Here is a 7210-nt window from a genome sequence, read left to right on the forward strand (position 1 = left end):
AGAACAATGAGGCCACTGCTTGGGATGGGGGCTGTAATAGGAGTGCTCTCTCTCTCTCTCTCTCTCTGTATGTATGTATATATGTAAATAGTAAATTAATAGATTAGGTACCAGTAAGTGGCACTCAAGAATACGTAGCAAGTTCCTAAATTTTGTGGGACCAATAATACTTCGTGTTGGGTTCTGCAAGTGCAAGTGAATGTGGGAATCATTCTATGCAGCAGGTTGAAGATCCTTGCTTTGAGGTCAGGATTCTTGATCTACATGGAAAATTCAGGCCCTTCCCCAATGGAGGAAGGAATATTACAGATTCGGGCTCCTTCCACAGAGCCACCAGCTCCCAAAGACAGGATGCTGCATCAGAACAGGAGACTCTGAAACCTCACTCAGTTTTAAGGTAAGTGTCCATCTCCTGGTCACGTTTACATGGAAATACAGGGAATTTTCCTTATGAAGGGGGATATCTTTCTGTTGCTATTCATTAATAATTCAGTCTCTTTGCTCCTATCACTTCCCCTTTCTTACTTCCTGCCCAAGCTGGATACTGGTGGTTATTAACCACAAGTTCTAAAATACTTTACTAGGTTTTTGAGGAGATTTAGAAGGTATTTGATGAGGAACACATTTACCATCCTCCCACCCTTCCAGTTCTAAAGACAGTTTATAGAGCTGTTTATGTTTGGGATACTGGATTATTGATATTTTAATTAAAATACCTCAGGGACCTAGTTTTAGATATCAAACTAAATATTTCTATGGATCTAATATATTCATTAACAGCCCTATAATCCTCACAATAAAGATTTTAGCTGTCGTGTAGCCATATCTGTCCTTGTATCAAAGAACTGAATACCAAGAATAAGACAGTGTGTAAATCCCACAATAGAGACCTTACACAAGTACCTTTGCAGATATAAACAGGGAATCCCCACACCCATATATGTTTTCCATATGCAAATGTTGCTGAGGATGGTACTGTATCTCTGCCTGAATGCTTGTAGGAACACATAAATCAGATAACACTTTCATGAACCATAAACACATTCCACACCCTACTCACACTCATGACTTCATAATTCAATGTGATCCAACTGTCTATGCCAACTTTTTTTTATTAATTGACTCCTTGACAATCATTGATTTATTTCGGTTTTTGAAATTATCAAAAATATTTAAAATAGCTTTTTTTTTTTTAGTTTCTACATTAAATGAAGCATTTCCTAAAATCTTGTTTATTTTTTTAAAATGCCTTTCATAATAAACCTAACATCTACAGTCTAGGCACATTATCTGACTAGTTTTATTATAACAACAAGTACAATGTAAACGCTGTAGAAACCATGTTAAAATTCATCCCTAGAAGGAAGGCTAAATTGCTTTTAGGACATTGTGGAATAGAAAATTTCCTGCTAAAATGGTCACTCTTTCGTTTCTTCGCTCTTCCTTTTTATAAACCATTTCTCAAACATCAGTCACTCACAGCTGAATTTTTCCACTCTGTGTGCATTCTGGGAAGGCCTCCTGCAGGACTTTGCAGTGTAGCATGAGGGCCACTTACCCTAGCTGCTTTCAGCAGACTTAAGGTTAAACATTGCTATAAATTAATGATTACATCTAAGCTAAAACCAAATCCTTTATTTTCAATTATGCATAAGGCAAAGCTTTTGCATGTTGCCAAAGTCTGTGGGTCAAGTAAATAAAATGAGATACTCATGATTTGAAAAGTTGACTTTGGAAGAAGTTACACAGTGGAGGGTAGATAGGGACAAGCCACAGGCTTAACTTCTGTAAGTTTTATTTTTAGGAGAGTAGATTTGTTTTGTCTTAAGGTATGTCTACACTACAAAATTAGGTTGATTTAATAGAAGTCGTTTTTTTAGAAATCGATTAGATACAGTCGATTGTGTGTCCCCCCACTAAGTGCATTAAGTCTGCGGTGTGCGTCCACAGTATTGAGGCTAGCGTCAACTTTTGGACCGTTGCACTGTGGTAGCTATCCCACAGTTCCCGCAGTCTCCGCTGCCCATTGGAATTCTGGGTTGAGCCCCCAATGCCTGATGGGACAAAAACATTGTCGTGGGTGGTTCTAGGTACATGTCTTCAGGCCCCCCGCCCTCCCTCCCTCCATGAAAGCAACGGCAAAAAATCGTTTCTCAACTTTTTTCCCGGGTTACCCATGCAGACGAATACCACGGCAAGCATGGAGACCGCTCAGCTCCCTGTCACCATATGTCTCCAGGGTACTGCTGGCAGGCGCAATACTGCAGCGCTACACAGCAGCATCCCCTTGCCTTGCCTTGCCGACAGCAGATGGTGCAATACAACTCCTAGCTGTCGTCGTCCCATGGGTGCTCCTGGCCGATCTCGGTTAGGTTGGTCGGGGGCACCTGGACAGACATGGGTGCTCCTGGACGGCCTCGGTGAGGTCGGTTGGGGGCGCCTGGACAAAAATGGGAATGACTCCAGGTCATTCTCTTCTTTAAGTTTCATCTAATGGAGATTCAGTTCTGCCTGGAATATCATGCTAGCTGGAGGCTTCTGCCTCAGGCTGCTCTCCCAGTTGGCAGCACCACGTGGTCCCACCTACCCCAGCCTACCCCTTGCTCCCATGGCTCACGAAGCCTTGACAGTAGTAAGGAGCAGTTCAACTATAGGCTGAGCAAGTGCATAATGTTGGTAGAATGTGCCTTTGGACGTTTAAAAGCTCGCTGGCACAGTTTACTGACTCGGTTAGACCTCAGTGAAACCAATATTCCCATCATTATTACTGCTTGCTGTGTGCTCCACAATATCTGTGAGAGTAAGGGGGAGACGTTTATGGCGGGGTGGGAGGTTGAGGAAAATTGCCTGGCCACTGATTACGTGCAGCCAGACACCAGGGCAGTTAGAAGAGCACAACAGGGCATGCTGTGCATCAGAGAAGCTTTGAAAACCAGTTTCATGACTGGCCAGGCTATGGTGTGAAAGTTCTGTTTGTTTCTCCTTGATGAAAACTTTCCCCCTTGGTTCACTCTACTTCCCTATAAGCCAACCACCCTCCCCTCCCCCCTTTGATCTCCGCTTGCAGAGGCAATAAAGTCATTGTTGTTCCAAATTCATGCATTCTTTATTAATTCATTACACAAATGGGGGGATAACTGCCAAGGTAGCCCAGGAGGGGTGGAGGAGGAGGGAAGCACAGGGGTGGAGTAGTTGTAGGGGCACCCCTAGAATGGCATGCAGCTCATCATAGAAGCGGCATGTCTGGGGTTCTGACCCAGAATGGCTTTTTGTCTCTCTGGTTCTTTGGTAGGCTTCAAGCGGCACTGCTGCGGGTCCCTGTTATAACCTCTGCCCTTCGTGCCCTTGGAGATTTTTTTCAAATATTCCGGCATTTCGTCTTTTGGAACGGAGTTCGGATAGCACAGATCTGTCTCCCCATACAGCGATCAGATGCAGTACCTCCCATTTGGTCCATGCTGCAGCTCTTTTGCAATTCTGGGACTCCATGGTCACCTGTGCTGATGAGCTCTGCATGGTCACCTGTGCTGATCAGCTTGCTACGCTGGCCAAACAAGAAATGAAATTCAAAAGTTCACGGGACTTTTCCTGTTTACCTGGACAGTGCATCTGAGTTGAGAGTGCTGTCCAGAGCGGTCACAATGGAGCACTCCCAGAGGCCAATACTGTCGAATTGCGTCCACACTATCCCAAATTCGACCCAGCAGGGTCAATTTCAGCGCTAATCCCCTCGTCGGGGAGGAGTACAGAAATTGATTTTAAGAGCCCTTTAAATTGACAAAAATGGCTTCGTCATGTGGACGGGTGCAGGGTTAAATCGATCTAACGCTGCTAAATTCGACCTAAACTCGTAATGTAGTCCAGGACTTAGTTTATTTTTACCATGGGGAATCCTAATTACCAATCAGTTGATTCCTCAAGGAAAACTTCGCAAAACTTCGAGGGGCAGTCCTTTCTACACTTAGAGCAGAACCTCACTGTTTAGCTGAGACTCTTTCAGAATGACCACATTTTGCAAAGTAGCAAGTAAGAGCAAGTAACTCACTGCATGTGGAAGGGAGAATTCTGGACTGGTAGCCTAATCAACGCCTACACCACATTATATGCTTTACCCTGAAGTCACACAAGATACACTCTGAGGGCAGGTCTACACTACCACTTAAGTCATCTAACTTAAGTCGCTCAGGGGTGTGAAAAAGCCCCCTCGTCCCCCAGCGACACAAGTTTCGCGCTGTCCACACTGGCGCTATATCTTCCACTTCTCAGCAAGGTGAAGTAATTATGCCGATGTACCTGTAGTGTAGAGTTGCCCTGAGTGACTTCTAGTAAGACAACTGATTTCAGAAGAACATTATATTATAACTACACAGTGGAGAACTCTGATGGTTAGGTAAAAGCTTTTTGATACCTGCAAGTATTTTTAGCCCTGCAAACCAAAGAGTTTGTAATTTATAACCTTGATCTTCCCTCTTCCTCCAAAAGGAGTTATGCAATTGGGTTATTTGGGGAATGGCAAGGGGAAGGGCTCTCCTGACTACTTCAGAAATTCACTTACCCCGTTTGTGTGGTCCAGCCTGGCTCTTCTTTTCCTCACAAATCTCTTCTCCTCTGCATGGGTCTGGTCAGATTCTCCATCTACAATCAGGTCTGGTCAAGCCCCTCGCTTCTCCCCTCTATCCCATTCAGGTCTCCCATCATCTTCCAGACCAGTACTAATTAGCTGCTGTCCCCCACAATTAAACTGGTCAAAAAATGAAAGACTAGTTTAGTAAAAAAAAAAAAAGTTAAAGTTGCTTTTGTTTTGAAGGGTTCAAAGTGAGCCTTTTAAAAAATCATTGATTGTTTTTGCTAAAAATCATTTAGAAAATCAATCAAACTTATTAGTGAAATGGTTATTGGGATGCTTAGTTTACTGAAAACTTTTTTTTAGCAAATGAACCCATTTAATAACTATTTTAATGTTTTTGATATATTTTTACATTAAAAATGTTAAAAAGAGATTGTTTAAAAATGGCATTTCTTGCAAAACTAAAAACCTCTGAAATATCAATTTTTCATGAAAAAATTGTTTTTGACAAAAAATGGTTTGCGTGGGGAGGGGGGATTTCAACCAGCTCTTCCTACAGTTATTCCCACCATTTAGCCAAACTCCCTGTCTTGCTTTGGAAATTCAGCACCTTTCTTTGACTTCTCCCACACCTTGCAGCTGTGAATTCTGACTTGAGTGCTATTCTTCTATGGAAAGGTTGCAGACTGTGCTTATAACCTGAATGCAGATAAAAGTCTCATATACACAGAAAAGCCTGCTGAATTATCTCTCTCCTCTCTCATATGGGGTTTTGCTCCTTTGGACCAGGCATTTTGCCCTTAATGAACACACAATATGAAAAAGAAGTTAAGAACACCACATAACAAAATGGACTGGTCATTTATTTAGACAAGTGTTTAATTATTTCTGATAATTCTTCAAGTTACTTTAGAAAATGTTCTGTAGCACATTTTGTAAATCTAGTGAAGTCTTCGTACGACACCACTCTGCTTTTAAATCTTTCTTGAGAAGTGAGGTGAAATGGTGCTGTGTGTGCCTGAGAATTATCAAATATCTAGATTAACAATGTGAACTGTAAAAATGTTCTACATTTTTTGTCTTTCTATTCTCTTGATACAATGCTGGTGTGTGGTGGATTAGATAGGTAGAACGTCATTTGGTTTAGATGACTATAGGGTCTTTTTTCATCAGAAATTTCATCTGCCCCTGCTGTTTATTACACTTAGCTTGCTTGTGACACTATGAGCTCACTCCTGAAATCCTTACTGAATTCTTACTGAGCCTTTGACTTCAAAGCAGATTTTGCCACAGGGAAGACTACAGGATCTGGGCCCATAATTGCTTGCTTCAGAAATGGGGAGTATAATAATCAAGGTCTAGGGGAATACACAGCAATAATCAGGAGGAACATGATTTTGCAGATAACAAAGATCTTCTTTTTCATGAAAATATTCCTAAATAATAAAAAATAGAGAAGAAAGCAGATGAGGTGTAATTATAGAGGCACAATTATATCTCCTCCGTACCACTGAAGGCACCATCAACAGTAACCACCATATCTTCTTAGACAGAACACAAGACCTTTTCTCCATTCGCAACCTTCTCAGTCTATACACTGCCTTCAACAAGGTTGATTGCTCCTGGAAGAATTTATAATTATTCTGTTCTCTTGGAAGTCTTCCAACTTCTTCATTACTGTCTCCTTTGGAAGCATCTCTCACACTATGTCCTCTTAGGACTCCATCCTCAGTGGTCTTGTTATCACCCTTTACCATATCAACACCAATGGTTATTAGATCTCTCTCTCCACTCCTTACCTTTCCCATTTTGTTCATGCTCACATAAGGATGTACTTTTTCATTAAAGCCATTAAGATTCTCCTGCTTTTGTAGAATATAGGGGTCAATACTAGCATCTTACCTGAAAAATGGTTACAGAAGATATATTGGGCCATATCCTCAGTTGGTGTATATTGGCATATCACCACTGAAGTCAATGGAGTTACATCAATTTACACCTGCTGAGATCTGGCCCATTCTGTTTTTATTTTAATTATATCATCTGTCATTTCCACAGATTCTGGCTGTGAAAAGGCAATACAATTAAAGTTGAAGAATGGAATAGCATGAATGACTGTTAATTTGACCATAGGTTCCTCTTTCTAGAGATCTCTGTCTGCTTCTAAAGGAAATGTTGCTTACATGTTGCCTTTAAAAGATGAATGCAGCAATATCACCCACTGTGACATCTCAGGAAGAAATACATAGTAGTTGGGAAAAAAATAAATATTGGTGTTGTGCTCTCAGCGCTGACCAGAACAAGGCATTTTCACATGGCCCTCTGAGAACGTGTGTGAAAGGACCTTAGAAACTAACAGGTAAAACAAGTGGCTAAAAGGGTAAAAACTATAGCTGTCATGCAACTTATCAGTTGTGACTTATCAGTTCTTCTTGTACAACTACAGAGAACGTAGAGTGACAAAGAGCAAAGGTTATTTTGCTCCATCAGAGACACAAAGGGTCAGATTCAGCCCTAGTATGATCGAGTATAACCACACTAAGGCTGCATGGAGCTGCAGCTGTTTACACTAGTGCTGAATTTGGCCCAGAAACAGGTGGGGGGAGAGGGGAGGCTCAAATAAACCTCATTTACAGTAAAAGA

This window comes from Chrysemys picta, chromosome 4 (genome assembly GCF_011386835.1).
Source record: "Chrysemys picta bellii isolate R12L10 chromosome 4, ASM1138683v2, whole genome shotgun sequence".
NCBI classification, from domain to species: Eukaryota; Metazoa; Chordata; order Testudines; family Emydidae; genus Chrysemys; species Chrysemys picta.